General features: G+C 40.6%; 1 protein-coding gene across 1 annotated transcript in view; it reads right to left on the reverse strand.

Moving 5' to 3' along the window:
* CDH20 (cadherin 20) overlaps positions 1-19,582 on the reverse strand; it is a 204,451-nt gene extending 184,869 nt beyond the window's left edge. Inside the window, exon 1 of the mRNA XM_047767028.1 lies at positions 19,180-19,582. The gene's annotated coding sequence lies outside the window, so the exon portion shown is untranslated. The remainder of the gene's footprint in view (positions 1-19,179) is intronic.
* Positions 19,583-19,867: the final 285 nt, after the last annotated feature.

Below are 19,867 nucleotides of genomic sequence, written 5' to 3' on the forward strand. Positions count from 1 at the left end.
TGGAGCAGCTATTGCTGCCCTAAACACTTTGGGTTTTGTCCTCTAGACAATTAAATGAATGCTTATAAGTTGGTAATTGATGTATCAGACCCTTCTTTTGTAGAGGCACACATCATGGATGTGACCGGAAGTGAGAGAGTTGCAGAGTGAAAACCATGGGCTGCAGATGAGGATTACTATAGTGGAGGCCAACTGGGAGACTGTGCTGTCCCTCTTCATGTATTTGAAGAGCTGTTATAACAAAAGTGTTCAGAATTATTTTGTGTGGTACTAGAGGACTGAAATAGGGTTGTGATATATGAAGGCAGATTTTTGATCAATAAAACGAGTAAATTTTTAATAATGAGAACTTCTATGAATGGAACAGCTAACTTGTAAAATGGTAATAAGCCCTTGGCCACTTAAGATTTTGTGCTTGGATGTTGTAGGAAGGCGTCCAACTGGTTTCCAGGTTTTGAGACTTCAAGGGCTGGTCAAAATAGAGAAAGGGTGGTTTAGTGTTGCTAACTTTTTTTTTTTTTGGCTTTTTAGGGCTGCAAGTGTGGCATATGGAAGTTCCCAGGCTGGGGGTTGAATCGGAGCTGCAGCTGCTGGCCTATGACTCCCGGATCCAAGCTTGTCTGCAACCTAAACTGTAGCTCATGGCAATGTGGGATCCTTAACCCACTGAATGATGTTAGGGATCAAACCTGGGTCCTCATGGATCCTAGTTTGTAACCGCTGAGCCACAACAGGAAATCTGCTAACTTTTAATTTTGCCAAGTAAGTATACTAAACACTCTTTCCAACCTAATAATCTAATATTATCACCATTTAAGATAAAAGGCAAGTCCCATTGTGGTGAAGTGGATTAAGGATCTGATTGCAGTGGTTCGAGTAGCTTTGGAGGTGTGGGTTTGATGTCCAGCCCAGCACACTAGATTAAAGGATGCAGTGTTGCTGGAGCTGTGGTGTAGGTGACAGCTGTGGCTTGGATTCGGTCCTTGGCCCGGGAATATTTTAAAATAAAGAATGGCCTATTCCCAAGAAAGATAATGGTCATGCTGATTTTACCTTCACACCCATCTCCCCCCATGGCACTATGAATCTCTGGGAACTTCTACCTTTTCCTCTTCTGCGGCCTGGCTAATGCTAATAAGCAGTGATGTTTAAGTTGAAATAATAATTAGTGTTTGTTTAACTCTGATAGGCAGCTAATGTGGTCCAGCAGCTAAGGTAATTACTATTTCTTACTTTTAGATTGAAAAAAATCATTATTATTGACAGTATTATGATAAGCCCCCAGGAATTTGACAGAACAGAAATGAGATGGTGGTCCAGGTACAGAGTGATGTAATAATCAGTACAACAAGTGTCATTTATAAAGCCTCCAAAAATAGTAAAAAGAGAGAAATACCAGCCACAAAGAAATATCATAAAAGGCAAAACTATTAATTTCTTTATTATCATAAATCAGGAAGCTTCATTGATGCATATTCTATCACAACACTCTTGCCATATGTGATCTGAAGTTTCCAAGTGTATCCCTAGGGACCACAGTTACTGATATAGATAATCAAGAATTCCTTTTATGTTTCTCTCAACTGCCACAGCTCAGATTGAAATTAGCATCTTTTACAATGAAATACCAGTTGCTGTCACAAACAGACATGACAGTTGGAGAGAGAGGCCTGTTTATCTGGTTATTGTTCACTTCTTCAGTTCATTGTGGTTTATTAAGACAGGTACTGTAAGTTCCTGAATGAAGAGATGTTGATTTTTTTTTTCTGCACAGTGATTATCATTTGGATAAAAACATTGAGAAACTGTTCTCAACTGGGATTGGTGGGGGTGATGTGATGAAGGTCAGGATAAAAAAATCACCCTAATAAGCATCTGCTTGAAACTGTAATCATTTAATTCTCTCAAAATGTCTTTCTAAGATGGCTTTTTCTCACTCACATAAACATTACTTTCCACTACAGGACCATTTTGAGAGGAACTTAGTAACTGCATTAAGCACTTACTATATTATAGGGACTGTACTAGAAGCTTCTACCTGTTATCTCATGACATAGCAGGGAGGACCTCAATCTTGTGACATAGGTAATAGGCATATACATAAGAAAGATGTTAAGTTACTTGCCCAAAGCCACACAGCTAAACCCCATACTATCTAAAAATCATTTTTTAAAAAATTCAATTTTGTGGTTATTATTGTTAGCTAGATATATTCCAAAGGCAAAGTACATGGTCCCTATCTTCATCTGATAATGTTTGAAGTTGGCATTTATTGTGTGTTTCCCATGTTTTAAGGAAGGTGCAAATATTTTCTATAGATAATCGAATATAAATTCCTTTGAGATTGGCATTATTACTCCCAGGTTTCAAATAAGTGATCTTGCTCAGAGAGTTGAAGTAACTTGTCCAGAAATTTAAGTAACTTAAATTCAGGGAGAGTAAGGAACAGTGATTTAAAGCAAACAGACAGCAAAGTCTGTCGGCTAATCTTCTAAATAAGGCTGCAGGAGTTTATCATCAGATGGGGAGAGGGACACCCACAGAATGTGGGATGGGTTATGGTCAGTAGTTCTCAATATATGATCTGGGACCAGCAGCATCAGCTGTACCCAGATTGCCTGATTCCTGAGACAATACACTTAATAATTACACAGTATTGCTGTGCTGTGTCTTCTGAGATTCATCAAAGAGTTTGCATTTCATGTTATAGCTAATGTGGAATTACTGACAATTATTTTGTGCTCTCCCACCCCTTCCCCCCACCCCCTTCCCTAGTGTCACCCAATCTGGTGAGTTCACTTAAGAACAAAAATGCTTCTTAGTGGTATAGAAAGGGTTGTGAGCTATGTCAGAGACTGGCCAGATACTACTGAGTCCCATTTCCTTTTCCTGGGCACATGCAAGAATGCATTTCCTAGACTCCCTTCCTGTTAGCTTGGGGTCATGTGGCTGGGTTCTGGTCAAAGAAAGGCAGTTGTACATGCATCAACATTTTCATCACTAACTATAAAAATTCTGAAAGATCCTCCACACTTTCTGTCTTTGCTCTTCTGCTGACTTTGGGCAAAGATGAGGTAAAGTAGTGCCACGAAATGAAGCAGCCTGAATTTCTAAGTCACTGCTTGGAGAAAAAGCGCTCAGAAGGTCCACCTGACCTTAAATTGAACTGTGATGTGAGCAAGAAATAGATTATCATTGTGTTAAACCACTGATATTTGGGAGTTCCCTCTGTGGTGCAATGAGATTGGTCACAGGTTCGATCCCTGGCCCAGCACAGTGGTTAAAGGATCCAGTGTTGCTGCAGCTGTGGCTTGGGTCACAACTATGGCTCAGATCTGATCTCTGGCCCAGGAACACTGTATGCCAAGGAGGTGGCCAGAAAAGGGAAAAAATAAAAATTAAAAATTAAAAACAAAATCCGCTAACATTTGATGTTTTTCTTATAGCAGCCTACCCAAATACCGCTTATAGCAAAGGCCTTGAGCCCTTGCATTGCACCCGTTCTCTTTCCAGTGCACAAAAGCTTTAGTCATCCACTTATTATCTACATAGCTGCCTTGACATATCAACTTTAGACCCCTGGGAGTCTAGTGTAGAACCAAGGGGATTATTGAAGGGAGTACAGTCTTGTCAGAAAGTTAAGTGTCCTGATAGAAGAAGAGAATGCTAGAAGAAGAGAATGCAGGCATGGAGATCACCAATAATTTTAAGCCAGAAATTTAAGCAAAAATGGCAGTGGAGAGAATGTAAAGCAGTAGAATGGAGAGAAAAACCTTTCTTTGGATTCTTTGGATATTTTCTAAGACTTGACAGCAAAAAAACATTGCTAAACAACGTAAAATTCATTGGCCACCAAAGCAGTACAGAGGCACCTTGGCAGGGAGGGAAGAAGGGGAAACACTGAATGGTTCTGGCAAGCACAACAGCATGGGGCTGGAATCCAGTCTCAGGTTAGAAAACTACTATGTGACCACTGGGAATGTCATTTAAACTCAGCAGATTCGAACAGCATTCAGGGATTCCTAAAGGCTTGAGTCAATCTAAATGTGACAAATACAATAATAAACTTTATTGGCTGAAATGTCACTTTTATGGACTAAATGTATATGTCTGCGTCAAATTTATATATCGAAACCCTATCCACCCAGAGTGGCTATATTTGGGATAAGGAAGTAATTGTGTTAAAAGAGATCATAAAGGTAGAGCCCTGATCAGATAGTGTCCTTGCAAGAAGAGACACCAGATCTTTCTCCTTCTATCCTGTCCTCTCTCCTACTCACCTTTTTCCCCTCCCCTCTTCTCCGTTTCTCTCTCTCTCTCTCCATACACACACACACACACACACACACACACACACACACACACACACACACACGCATGTACACATGCACGGGTGCACACACACACAAAGAAGAGATCTCCTAGGGGAGAGCTTGATCTTGGATTTCCATTTTCTCCACCCAGCCTGTGCTCTTTTGTTATGGCAGTCTGAGCACTCTCATATATGACCTTTGCCCTGATTCTCTAGTCATCCATTTACATCATCGGCTCATGTTTCTTGGTGAAGATATAAACCAAATTACATTGTGGCAAGCTACAATATGAGATTGATCAAAACATCCAATTTTCTTTTCTTTTATCACATGCATGCGGCAGTTTAGAGGTTTATATAATACTTTGGCCTTATTTAGGATGTTGCTGCGTTTGGTTTTTAGTCTTGGTGTGGAGAGATATGGCGTGAATGAACATGTTCTAATTCTAAGCACAGAACCTGTAGGTACTGAATCTATAGATATCCATGGAGAAATAATTGTCTCTGTACTGTGTAGGAGTGAATCTCTAAAAAGTGCTTGCTAACAACAGTGAAAGGGCATACTTCTTTACATGGCAAAAACAGAATGGAGTCATTATGGAATCTGTTGGAAACACTCATTAAGAACTCAAATTCCTTCTAAATTAGCCAATTTCCTTCTCATCCTGAGAAGACGTATTCAGAGAATGACTGTACTTTAGATTCAACTTGTACATTAACATTTCAAACTGCTAATGGTTAATGAATTTCTCCAGTTTTCCCCAGAAAGTGCCAATCTCTAGGACCTGAATCCACCTGCTCATTTTGGATTTGGGTTGGCTTTGCTAGGCTGAGGCAGATGGTACTAGTCAAACATAAGATTTTTTAGCTGGTAGGGCACAGAGAACAGATTTGCCAAAATGCCACCTGGTGCCTGAAATTCAGAGATGGGGGCCATGGTTAGTTGTACTGGTAATTCTGATGTTTCTCACAGCTACTCCTAAAGAGCATACATTTCAACCCCTGCAGTCTTCAACCTTTAAAGTACAGCCCACATGCAGCTTAAAAATAAATTTCCTTTCACCAACACTGCACAAAGCTATACCTAGATTCCAAGGAGTAAACATAAAATGTAGTTATATGAATTTTTAAAAAGCTGAAAACATTCCCTTTTTCACACAGTTGTTTTACTGCTTCCTCCCACCATCCTTCCTAACTTTCTCATATCCTGGCTCTTGTTCCCCTCACCTTCTACCTTTGTGGCCCCTCCTTTCCTGAAATGGCAGGGACCATCTGGAGTTCTTATTTTTCCAGGGCTGTGCTCATCAATGAGCTGAGGGGGTGTGTGGATTTAGAACATTCTTAGCATTGAATTGGCACAGCAGAAGGTTTCAGAGGTATCATAAAGCACAGGCCTTTGGAGTTGATTCAGAGCTCTGGGCAGGGAACTCTGGGCCATAGAAAAGGCAAACACCATGTCTCTGCTTTGAAAGAGCTGTGACTCAGCTGGGGCAGAGAAAATATATACCTGAGACAACCACCATCATTGATGAAAAATGGCATCAAATATGGTGCAGAAATGTAATTTAGTGCAAGGGGAAGAGCAAAGTCTTGAGATTGGCACAGAAAAATTTATGATTAGTTGTAGTCTCATTCAGGAAGATAAGTTTTGTGTCATCTTTTGGAAAAAAGGATCAGAGATAGGTTCCCAAAATGTGGTCTCCTCAAGAAGTAGGGGTGACTTGAGCAAGGCTGTGGCAGAAACAGCTCCTAAAGTGGAAGATTAAGGAAAGTGACTTCTCTGACATGGAATGTCTATACTTTCATTTAAAAACATTTGTTGAAATCCAAAATGTTCCAGTGGACCAATAATATGAAATCAGTTGTAGCCAGAAGAAGGGTTGTTGGCAGATGGTGCTGAAAACATGAACTAGCACATGTGAAATAAATTTGCAAAGGCAAGACTCTCTTCACCCAGGAGGTATCTTTATTGCTATAGTCATCAAGTAATGAAACTATATTGGGTTCTTTAAATGCATGGAACACTGGAGTGAGGACAGTTGATAATAATTGGCCAAAAGCCACCATGGATTTTAAGAAAACAGTAGCAATATATCCATCTGAAAAGGAAGAAAAACATGGTCTGTGGAATTTCTCAAAGTTTCTAAAAAGCTACATGGGGAGTTTCCCCTCCTAAACAATATTGAGAAAAATCTAGGTTATGTTGGAGGGAGGCCATGTGAGAAGAGGGTAGAGAAGAGATAATGTGGCTGCTCCAAGGAAGATCATTATTTCAAGTTTATTGACAGCATCTCATCTCCTTAATTATTGACAGCATTCACTTTGCATGCACAGAATCCTTTCAAAACAATTCATATTCCAACTTGCCTTGGAACCAGAGCAATATTTAAGAGAGACAGTGTTTTTGTTTTTGTGTTTTGGAAAATGGTAAACAGTCTGGGATCTGCCAGACCTAGAGTTGTGTCACTGGGGCAAACACTTTCTGAGTTAACCCTCTCCACACCTCCTCCTATTTCTTTCCCTCCAACCACACATTAATGAAATCAGAGGAGCTCTAACAGGAAGCAAGAACAAGAATACAACCAATGAATCATCATGTTATCTGATGAACTCAGCAGAAAGTAGGGCCACAACTGCTCTGGTGAGTATGGCCTGCAAGCCCCCTGGGGACAAGAAGGGAGGAGCTGAGCTAAGAAAGGAGGGGGAGCAAGAATTTCCTAGGCTTGGGTGTCTAGACTTCATTTGTGAGACTTCCTTACTTCTTAAAAACTGAATTGCTAGATCCTCAGGCTTACCTGTACTCAAGTCAAAGGCCCAAAACACTTCCCTGGTCAACTATAAGTGGCTTGGAATCATTTATGATTTCATGTAATCCAGACCTTCTGTTCTCTCAATTAATGTAGATGATGATCATTGAATTAAACTGTGCAATTAACCTCATATCTACCTAGATTCCCCTTTTATGCCAAGCCTCAAAGAGAAATGTATGTGTTGAACTTGCATTTTATTTTAGTATTTTTGTGTTCCTTGAAAAATTCTACTTATGCTCATAAATAAAGAATACTTGTCAGAAGCTATGCTTTTCAATTTTTTAAAAAACAATTTTTTCTGGGCTCCTTCCATAAATTGTTTATTGTTCAATATGGCTGTGACTTTTCAATGCAGTTACTTATTTTTGATGCCTTCAATTTGGCTTAAATATTTCTTTTACCCAGCACCAAATGTATGAACGCTTTCCTTTTATCTTAAAGATGGGAGGGTTATCTTTAGTATCTTCTGTAGTACATTAATAGAGGGGTTTTGGGATGAGAAAGGAAAGGTAACATCTCTTTAAATTGAAGGCTGCATGTCATAATGAAATGAACTCCTGTTAGTGATGCATTTCCTCTCTACCCTATGATATATAAGGCCATGCCTCAGTGGTCACTCTCTTTTTTCTTCTATACATCACTTACTCCTGACCCAGTTATTCAGATGTCTTAGCCAGTGACTTAAGGCCAGCTACATTTCTCAAAACTATGAATGAAGGTAGACATCGATGCCACATGGCTTTGGACACACACTGACTCAAGGAACTTGAAGTCCAGGGTCGATACTGGCAGCAGCATTTGCCTGGTACATTCTTGAATGCTTGTAGGATGTCTGTTCCCCAGGTCAATTCCTAATTTATTCTATCCAAATTCTCTGAATAAACCTACATTCTGGGTAGCTCACATATGACTGAGGAGTGCTTTCATGGTTTCACACTATATTCTGTATTTCTTTGAGTTGTAGAGATTATTTCCCATGACTCATGCTCATTTAGAAGACACCTTCATTCTTGATTTAGAATATTTCCTACCATGAAGTATATTGAGAACACTGTCTTTATAAAGCTTTCTCCCTACGGAATAATGTAAAAACCTAGGGGGAGATTTGTGAATAAAACATCAGTGTGCTGAGCCACATTCCACCTCACAAAGCCTTCTTCTTCAGGCCACAGTCTGACATGGTGGAAGGATACCCTGATGAGTACATTTATGGTAAGAGGCTCAGCAAGGTAGTTATTTTAGACCTGAGCCTCGGTGGGCCATGGACATACAGCTCAAGACAACTTCATTATCAGCAGATGACCCCAATCATCCACAGATGAAGAATAGGCTCTCCTTGGTGTTGCAAACTACTGAACCTCCTGCCTTTTGGCAAAACAACCACCCCAAAGAGAGCTACACAAGATGCTGTTTAAGTCCTATGATAATGCTTGGACCCCTTCCTACAGCTGCCTTGATGCTTTGTGAGAATGGTAAATACAGAATTATGGGCTTCAGTAAGTGCTGAAGTACATCTAAGCACCAGGGTAGCATAAGTTTAAAAAGCAAATGCTCCAGAGTGTTTTAAGTCTTTAGTTGACTGTTGTCTGGAATGGTAGGCATAGAGTAGTGCTGTCTATGATCAGGAAGTCACCAGATTTAATTTTCAAAGTTGAAATTATAGTCAACTAAATCTGAGTTACAAATGGGCTGAACTCAGTGCTCTCTGGCAGAATGGGCTAGAGATTTTCACCATTATCTTGGAACTGAACAAATAAAGGCAGAGAAAATAGTTTTGAAATCAGTTTGATTTTATGCCATATCCAACAAGATAATTGTAAGACAGAAGATCATCCAAAAAGATAATCATGATCAGAAGAGAGCACAATCTCTAAAGATATAATTGTCTAAACCCTTGATCATTAGAATGTCCTAAATTCATGGAAATTCAAAGTCCTATTTTCACATTAATACTTTCAGCCTGGAGGCCTGGTTCAAATTCTCTTACAAAATAGTGTCTGAAATTCCAATACCAATCTTTCTTCTAAAGATATCTTAAAAAACTATAAAACCCCTATTTTACTTATTTACTTAAAGTCAACTCAGCAATTTGCACTATTTGAAAGGAGCAACATCATGGATAATAGAAAACAACAAATAATTTTTAAAATGATGTATTTTAGCCTTTGGAAAGTGTTTTAGGTATTTGCATTTAAATAGCCATATATCTCAAACTTTAGAAATTGCCAACATTTCAAGCAAAATAGTGTACTCCTGCTGAAAGGGTGAGATGGTGTGCCATAGCAGTTATAAAACAGATTTTATAACTGAAGACTGATTCAAGTTCCACAAGTCAGGCTAGAATTACTAGCTGTGTGAGCCTTGATAAGTTATTTAACTTCTCTCTGATTGAGTTTCCTCAGTTACAAAGTGTTGATGCTACCAGTCCATACTTTATTGGGTTCTTATCAGAAACAGATGGGATAATGCTGGGGATGTGCTTTACACAGTGCACAGCACATAGGAAGTGACTCTTATTCTATATGGCACGTGCTAAGATTCTCTCTCCTGCTTTTTCTATTCTGTTTACCCCAGAGGCTCTGAATATATGGATTAGAGAAAACATAGTTCTTGCTTTTATTAAGAGATTTATACAGAGTAATTTACAAGGTCAATAATAGCCTATAAGAAAGAATTCATACACACCGAGGGCTAGAAAGAATCCTGGAGAACATCTGGTTCATTTTCCCACCTGCTTGGGCTCAAATTCTTCCATAGGACAGTCATCTCCACGTTTTCCTCTGACAACTAAGAACTCATGAGTTCCCAGGGGAGCCCACTCCAGTGTAGGACAATTCATCATTAGGAAGCTCTTCATTACGCTGAGATAACATTTGCTTCTCTGTGTTTTCCATTCAGGGGCCCTGGTTCAGTTTCCCATGTCAATGCAGAATGAATTTATTTTCTGTTTCACATAAAGATACTCCAGATACTTGAAGATGACTATTATGGTATCTCTAAGCCTTTTATATGTCAGTTCTGCCATTTTGAAGACCTTCAGCCATTCATCTGAAAGTCATGTTTTTGAGCCCCTCATTGGCCAATGCTATTTTCTATAGATATGGCTCAGGTAGCATGTGATGAGTAGAACATAACAGGATATCTCAGGCATGATATTGGGTCCTGGGAATGTAAAGATGAACAGGAGGGTTCCCATTCCTGCTGTCTTGGAACCTTATGTCTAGTGGCATTTCTGGGTACTATGGCTTAAAACTTTTTCAACCATTATATGGTCATTACTGGCACAAAAATATGATCACAGCACTCTTTTGATCCCAAGTTTGGGCCCCAAAGTAAATTAGTTTATTAGGAACAGACCAGATATTAATAAATGCATGTGGATTTAAGAATTTTTTCTCCTAAAGTCTTAAATCATCTTTTTTTTTTCCTTTTCTTTCTTTCTTTCTTTTTTTTTTTTTTTAAGGGCTGGGAACTTAGGGAGGTTCCCAGGCTAGAGGTTGAATCAGAGCTACGGCTGCTGGCCTACACCACAGCCACAGCAACGTGGGATCTATGCCACATCTGTGACCTACACCACAGCTCATGGAAATGCCAGATGCTTAACCCACTGAGCAAGGCCAGGGATCTAACTTGCATCCTCATGTTTACTTGTTGGGCTTGTTAGCTTCTGAGCCACTACAGGAACTCTCTATCTCAGTTTTAAAAACAAATCATCTATAATGTGGCTAACATAACTATGAGACTTATTGGTATTATTATTATTTAGAAAATGGATGACCTAACCTTAAGTTGAAAAATGTGTGCTAAATAAGCAACACATGGAGGTTTAACTTTGCTCTATGGCAGTGGTTCTCAATCAGGGGTCATTTTGCTCCCCCAAGGGACATGTAACAATGCCTGGAGACATTTTTGGTGTTCACAACTGAGAGGAGACATTTTTGATGATCACACTGGCACCTACTGGGTAGAGACTAGGGATGCTGCTGAATGTCCTACAATGCACAGGACAGCTCCTTTTCACCCCTCAAATAAGCAATTAAGAATTATATGGCCCCAAATGTCATTAGTGCCAAGGTCAAGAAACCCTGATATAGTGAAGGCAGTGAAACTGCATCATTAGGACTCCAAACTTGGGAACCAGAGAGTCCTGGGTTTGAAATCTGCCCCAGGTGACCATTTAACCCTGTGCCTCAGTTTCTGTGTCTGCAAAATAAAGATGATAATGATAATGATTTCCAAAAGATTAATGAGGTTGGGCATGTGAAACACTCAGCACAGTGTCTGGCATAGAAGAGAGACCTAAATAAATGGTGGTTATTTTTATTGCCCTGTCTGCTTTCTCTCTGAATGCAACACATTTTAATTGACACAAGTGAACTATATAGAGGTATGCAAAGAAATGGATAGCACTTATATATCATGAAGAAATCTGTTGTTTTCCTGTGTTTAAAGAAACGAGCCCAGAAATTTGATCTCCAGACGTTTGCCAGCCCCATGAATTGAGAGATAGCCTTTGTGCTTAGCTGCCTGAAGTATTCCACTGAGATGCTTAACTGCCAAATGGATTAATTTTTTAATGACTACTCAAGGATTTTATTTCCAAAAATGAGTATGCCTTTAGACTGAAATAAATGTTCCCAATATAGTTGAGATGAGAGCATAGACTAAGGATAAAAGAATATACACTTCAAAACTATAATGTTAATGAAGATATACGTTGATTGCTAGATATTATTAGCTTTAAACAAAATTTGTAATGAGATTAATGATAGCACAAAAACCTTATTTAATATTATTTATAAAGATGAACATCCTTAGGGGTTCTTGCCAGTTTGTGCAAAGTATAGCACAGATTTAGAGTCTTACTTAATATCCAAAAAAACCCCACAAAAACTTACAAGACAACATGTTCTCAAATGTGGCTGCTTCTTTCAATGATGTGATGATGGTGCCTTTTCAAATTCATGTTTCAAATGAGGCCTTAGGCGTAGGGAATCAAGGGGATTTAAAAAAGAGATATATTGGAAATTAACAATACAAATAAAAAGAAAATAAGGGAACCTTTGGGTTTGTATATGAGTGGGCATAGTGATGGCTGTAACATTCAGCTGGCTTTTCCCTCAACCTTAAAAGGTGGTAAGTAGGTGTTACTACCCATTCTAAATGTCTAATAGAAACTTCTGCACAGACAAAGATCTTAGATGCAAAGATTGAGGATTCACTTCCATCTGTTTTGATACTCTTATCAGAGTACTAATAGTGCTTCAAATTAAAGAACATGTATTGCTTTAGAAATTACTTCTAAATGAAATTCCTTTAGCCAATTTCTAATTAAAATGCTAAATGAAATTACTTCTGTTGGTATTTGAAAGCAAATTATGGTCAGTTCATCAATTCTTCATAATATGTGCAATTAATCTCATATTAGGAATTGATAGGGACTCAACATCATTGTCTTTATAAAATGAAACAATGTAAGAATGAATATGATATAAAATATATATTGTTCCTTCAGGAAAATATTATGTATACAATATCTTGAATATTTTAATAAATACATCTAAAATACTTATACTCAAGTATACAGTTAAAATGTGCATCATTGGATTTATGCCACCTACTATATAATAAATTCTGTTTTCATTTATTGGTGGATGTGGAAACCAAAGTTTGGTTCCATCCAAAGACAGCAGCTAAAGAATAAGCAAGCTCCACTGCACATGTTCCTATCCTATTTTGCCCACAACCTTAGCTCTCATCCTGGTAAACAACTGCCTCTGGGAACAAGGAGTAATTGAATCTTCATGCTAATTCTAGCCTGGTTTTCTCTTGACTATTAGCTCCCAATTATGTCAAAATATTACACTATGTACTGTTCTCTAGGAAGAAACTAAGACCACCTTGTTCATTCAAACTGGTCAGTTCTAAAAGGGAAAAAAAAAAAAGCCTGATGACTTACCTATAGACATTTCAGTTTGTTATGGGTACCTGTTTTTCATTTTTTGTGGAAAGTCAACAAAGCTTTTTTAAGTTATAAATCAGGTACAGGGTCAGATAAGTGAAGTGTATTGGTCACAAGTAATGAGATGTTGAACACTGCTGCAATTGTGTGGTTGGGCCTGATCATTTGGCCATATGCCAATCAAACTTCTATGACAACAAGAAATAGCCATTGCCATGGAATGAAATTATTATTTCTTTGAATATTCTTTAATTAGTTGCCACAGCAGAGAATATGCAGCCATTTAGTCATAATTGGTCTAATAGACAGTTCTTCAAGAGTAAAATCTGTGTGATGGGAGTTCCCGTCGTGGCGCAGTGGTTAACAAATCCGACTAGGAACCATGAGGTTGCGGGTTCGGTCCCTGCCCTTGCTCAGTGGGTTAACGATCCAGCGTTGCCATGAGCTGTGGTGTAGGTTGCAGACGCGGCTCGGATCCCGCGTTGCTGTGGCTCTGGCGTAGGCCGGTGGCTACAGCTCCGATTCAACCCCTAGCCTGGGAACCTCCATATGCCACGGGAGCGGCTCAAGAAATAGCAACAACAACAATAACAACAACAACAACAACAAAAAAAGACAAAAAAAATCTGTGTGATGACTTCTCCTGAGTAATCACCATTTGGTGAAGTGCCATCTTTATTATGAAGAGATACTGTGCATTTTTAACTTACATATACATAAACACATTCACTATTTAAAAAACTAAAAAAAGGAAAGCCTTTAAGTTTTTCCTCTTTTCTTACCTCCCTCTTATTGACAACACCGGAATATTATCCATAATTATGACTATTGGTCATAGGCATATCTTGCCAGTTTAGAGAATTTGAAGCAACAAAGATCATTCAAGTATTAGACTTATAAATTAATCTATCTTGGAAATTCCATTAATTCAATTTTCCTTTCCTTATAAAAGCCAAAATCCACACATATTTATTGAGCATCTATTATGTGTATGATTCCAGCTAGGAGCTATGGAACTATGAAGAAATATCTCTAAAGAAGGAGGTAGAAGATACCTCTTTGCTCTTAATGTGGTCATGACATTTGTTGGAATAAGTTAGACTTTGGAATGATTATATTGTCAAACATTCTTATAAACAGCAAAAATACTTTCATTTCAGGCATGCTGTGCATGTCTTTGACATTTGTACTTTGCGTGGTATTTCACATGGCCAGCCCTACTGCTCTGGAAGAAGAAATGAGCAGTATTGTTATAACTTTATTTTACATATATTTAAAAGACCTAACAGTTTATAGCTTCCCTTACTCTTTTATTGTAGTTATTCACTGATGTGTTTTCATACCAAATATTCTCTCTTTTATAATTCTTTAAACTTAGGAAAATTACATGTATCTTTAGGCTAATTGGACCATTTTTGTTTTGCATCACATTTGAGTAATGCTTTGAGTTGAATATTCTTAGGGTTCTAAAATTAAGTTTATCCATATGTAATTAGGAATGTTCTCAACTAGACAGCCCTGGTTAGCAAGAGATTGGCAGATTACTCTGAAAAACTATTTAGCAAACCATGAACTGCAATTAATTGGAAAAAGGCTAAATTTTTTTTTAAAATGGGTTGTTTCCATAATTTAAAGCGGCAATACGATTTTTTTTCTATTTTTAATTCCTATAGACTACATTTTGTAAAAATACAACTTTGTCTTCTGAAAGCTCAATAGTTCCATAATTTTGCACCACTAATGCTTTTTAACACTTCAGTAAGTATTCTTCCTTTGCAGTCCCTTTTGATTCATGATGGATAAAAGAAACTAAAGGTTAGTAAGGATAGTTTTGTACCTCTTAAACAAACTGAGACAAAATTAATATCTCGAAGAAACCAAGTAGTTTTCTTTGTGAGACTTTATGACCTTATGTAATTTATTATGCTCTCATTATAACATAGTGCTTTTATTCCCAGAACCATTATACTTAGCATTGACACTTAAAAATTTTCTTTTTTAAAATTCAAATAATGAGAACTTTGCTCCATATTCTATGTCAATATTGGGATTCAGGGAGGGTTTGAACCTAATGAATACATGGTTTTTCTTTTCCTCCTCCCCAGACACCCAAATACTTAATGCTCTCTATAGTCTCTAACTCATTTCTTCATTGCAGAAGTCTTTTGAGATGGGATTTATGACAATGCCATCTTTTAGTAAATAACAATAAGTCACAGTCTATTGCCTATAATAACTGTAGATGTGCAGCAGCTTCAAATCACCTTTATCACTTAAAATACGTTTTGTTTCTAAATTAGTATGAAAGTACAGAGGAGGTTATTTCTTCAATTAAGTGTAAAAGATTAATCACTAGGCAATTCATTTCACAATAGAATATAATTAAATGGCAAAAAAGGAATATTTTAAACCTTATATGTCCATGAAAAAACTATTGGAGAAGCACAAAAATCTGGTGCTATTTGTGTATATTTTGATTGAGCTGACACGAAGGTTTGCACATAACAAATCTATTAATTAATACTAGAGTTACTGAATATATCTCTTCCTACTGTAGTTTCCCATGCTGATTCTAGAAGATGAGAAATTTTGTCCATAGTCAGAATAGAGGCTGGAGGGAGGAAAGTGGCAGCAATGGATTTCAGATCCCCAGTGTTCTCACTGTTCTGGGGATAGGAATATACTTTAAAAAAAGAAAGAAAGAAAAAAAAAAAAACGGGATTTTTCCAAGTAGCATCAGAGTGAAACAAGTGAAGACAAAAGTGATATGTTACTTTTCTATTTCTCCCTTGCTCTTATTTTCACTGCTCTGCACTCCTGATTACAACACCACCAGATCAGAATGAACAATCAACTGTCTAATTATTCTAGTCACACCAGCCCACAATGAAATCTTTATTCTGTGTTTACAGCAATCTTTGGCAGAGGCTGTCTTGCTGTTTCTAAACTAAGAAGAACTGCCCTTTGGCTCCTCTCGGCATCAGCTGCCTTGGTTTCAGCCTTGGGTGCCAATAATCAGACTTCTTCTTCTTCCAAAGTGGACTTTTTTTTTAGGGTGAAAAGACCTATTCTCATCACCCCCCCATATATTCTGGCTGATTTATGTTCTAGCCACTGCAGCTCTTCCTTCCGTATCTCTTTACATTTTTCCTTTCTCCATAGAACACCACCAGGCAAAACCCTATTTTAAATCCAAAACTGTAAAAAATGCTTAACTAAACAGTGCTCACTACTATGAAGGAAAGAAAAATACAACTACTGGTTTACGAGTAGAGGGAAGTCAAGGAAATCCCTCCCGCTTTTCTAAGCTGCTAATTTTCTAGCTCAAAAGGCATTCAATAACTTCTCCACCAGGGGAAAACATACGCACTTTTCAGTGGCTTTCTTGATTACTTCCAACTATTTACTTAAATTCACTAACAGCTGCACATCTCTGAGAAGCTTCAGAACTTGGGGAATATTTACAAATATATAAGGGGCTGAGAGAGTACATCTGAATCTCTTTGAGATGACAAGGGGAAACTGTTGCACTATACAGACCGAGAGAGAGAAGTTAACAGCAATCCAAAAGTAAGAGGAAGGCAATACCTTTATGAAAGGGAGGAGGGCAGAACACCTTGGTTAGCCCTCTTTGGACCACCTCTTTGAGTTCCTGAATCTGAGAGCAGGCAACAGCCAGTGCTGGGTCTATTGCCCATACTGCTCAACTGTTTTTTGTTTTTTTTCCCCCAGAAGAACATTTCCCTGCTCTGCAAGGATGATGGCATCTTTCCTCCCATTCTAGTCTCCAAACCCTGTGTGATGGTTCCCCTAACAACCCTTTCATCTTGCCTCTCAGCCCTCAGCACTTACTACATTCCCATTGCCTCCCCTGTGAGAACTGGGTCATAAAATTTTACAGGGGAGAAAGGTAGAAGGGGGCGTTTCAGTAGTATAAACACTGATTAAATTCCTAGGCAACTCTCCCCAAATGAAAGATAATTTTTCTACAAGTATGCACAAGAATGTCAAGAATGCTAAGTCATTTTTATGCTTGTACTTTCCTTTTCCATTTTAATTTTATACTGCCACATGGCACTTATGCTAAAAATGTGTCTCCGTAACCTGCAGTGTAGCAAACTTTTCACAAAACATTAAAATTGCGTATTTTATAGACTGTCCTTTCCCAGGATAAGAAATTAGATCATCTCAACTGTCTTATTAGAAAGGCATGGATACTCAGTGAGTTGGCAAATAGGGATAATCAGAAGCACTAGCAAAGAAAGGTCATACCAAAGTCAGTGGCAACAGCATAAGCAGACTCAGAGCTTGTTTCCAATTTATACTTCCCATTTGCTCTTCATTTGTCTCTCTCTTTTCTTTGGCAGGAAAGGATGTGGCCAGCAAGGAGGCTTGACCTCACCTCCTGTACTTGGCTTAACTCTGACATGCTGTTCTCCCACACCCTTGCCTTTTTTTTTTTTTTTTTTCTTTTCTTCATCAGCTGGCCAAACCTGCACCCTGGAGCAGCTCTGACCAGGGGCCAAGCCAGGAGGAGGCAGCCCTAAGTGCCTTTGTGGCTGGAGTCTGCCCCTGCCAGGTAACATATCCAGCGGGACTGCGAGAGTCACAATAAGAGAAAAATTAATTTTCACATTGTATAAATACAGGAACAGAAAAAGCTGGTCAAGTAAGGCTTGGAGATTGGCAATACCTCCACCATTCTGGAGGCAGACGAGGCTTAGGAAGGTAAACACAATTATAACGCTGATCTATAGCACTGGTTCAAACCTATTGTGAAGTTGGGACTTTTTGTTGTTTCTGTTGTTCTTAGGTAGATCCAGTTCCTTAAGCTGAGTCCCCGACACCGCCTCAGGTCTGAGGGGTCTGAGGGGTAATTTTCTTTGGTGGAGAGGAGCATTAGAGGGGGTCAAGGGACATTTATGGGGGGAGAGTGGCAGACTCATTTTCCAGGCGACCTATAACAATCAGAAGATAAAATCCTTCTCGTCATTCGTGCCAATAACAACAGCGTTAATAATAGTAATAACAATGGCAATAATGCACCATAAACTCCGAATCTACCAGGCGACTCCCCTCAGTCCCCCCACTCCCCCACTCCGTGCTCTGCTGCCAGCCCTCTTACGTCTCTGCCTGGTCTTAGAAAAAAAGCGGTTGTGGCGCTGCCTCTGGGCTGTCCTCCAGGTTCCAGCCCTCCACCCCCGCCCCCGAGGTGGATAGCCCGGCAGAAGCATCTGCTTCAGCGTCAAGTCCAGCCTACAGTCTCCTCTTGTTGCTAGGGCAAGCTGGGATTCCGCGATAGCGTTTTCTTTACAAATCTGCAACTTTCACCCTATCAGACCCCTCGGCTCCCACTCACCCACTGCTCTCCCTTTACAGCAACTACAGGGAGCAAAGCCTAAACAACCCGCGCGCAATTCAGAGCTTTCCCTGGGAGTGTCATGGCCCGGAGACAGGAAATCCGGGGAGTTGGCGATGTCCGGCAGGTGGCGGGGACGCGAGTTACCACCACATTCTCCCCCCTCACCCCCACACGAAATTGGGCGGGGGTGCAGCGCGAAGCGCCTACTTGGACCAGCCCCAAAGGCCCCTGAGCCTCCCTGGAACCTTGGTCTCTGGTCCCTCTTCCCGGAGCGCGTACTCGACTGGGGGACGCGACCAGCCCTCTCCCACCGCCTGCTGGAGGGAGGTGCAGCCGCCTCTGGGGCAAGAGACGGCGAAGCCAGGGCCGAGCGGCCCCGCAAGCCTTGCGCCTGGGTCTCCCGTTTCCATCACCCCGGCGCGCAGCCCCAGCTGCCAAGCGCGCCGTGTCCTCAGCCTGCCCTGCAGCGCTCCAGCTTTCAGAGAGCGGCCGCCCAGCCCAGGCAGCTCCTTCATGTCCCCTTTTCCTCAAAGTCCGAGGAAGTCTAACTCCGACCGGCTGGCAGGCTGGCTGCGGCGGCGAGTAGTTGCGGGGAGAGCGCGGTGCGGAGACGGACCGCGCACAGCGCCCCGGGGCAGCTTCCTAGGAGAGCGAGCTCCAGAGCCCTGCGCAGCCCAGCGCCCGGAGCCTGGGGACAAACACACGGGGGGCCCATCCAACCTTTCTGCTTTACCTGGTACGGCCGGCGACTCTCCGGGGACGTTCGGTCCAGACTCCTCTGAGGCAGGCGTCCAGCTCACATCGCTGCCTCCCCCACCGAGCAGCTGGTGTCCCGCTGGGTCTCTTCGCCCCAGCTCCCCGCGTTGCCCCCGCCCCCCACCCCCCTACCCCCTCCGTCAAAAGTGTCACAGCTTTTCTGCCTTCGGATCTTTCGCAAAGTGTCCGCGCGGTTTCCAGGAGTTGGGGCTGCGATGCCAGGCGCGCCAACCCCGCTGATGCCCTGCCCCGCCCTCCCGCGGTCCCCTGCGCTCCGGCGTGCGTGGGAGAAGAGCCTCTCCTCACGGTCGGTCACCGTCTGCCGAGCTCCGTGCAGGGTCCGCTTCCCCTCCCTCGCGCCTTCCCCAGCCAGAGTGGCTGCCGCCTGCCTGTTCTGCGGGTCCTCATTCCTCTGCTCATGAATATTCTGACAGAGGCTAATGCCGTTGAAGTAAATTGAATTAGCCAATTGGTGCCAGGAATGTGCGATCCTTCCGTCTGAGGAGCTGTCTGGAACCCCACCAGAGGAAAGCAATTAGCGTCCGGTTGGCACCCTGTGGTTTAGACCAGTGAGGGGCAAAATGGGTTAATTCTTTAAATGCAGTTTAGAACTGCATTTAAATGTTTAAACTCCTCTGTTGGCTGAGAGAGTAAGGAAATGTTAA

This window comes from Phacochoerus africanus, chromosome 2 (genome assembly GCF_016906955.1).
Source record: "Phacochoerus africanus isolate WHEZ1 chromosome 2, ROS_Pafr_v1, whole genome shotgun sequence".
In the NCBI taxonomy this organism is placed as follows: Eukaryota; Metazoa; Chordata; class Mammalia; order Artiodactyla; family Suidae; genus Phacochoerus; species Phacochoerus africanus.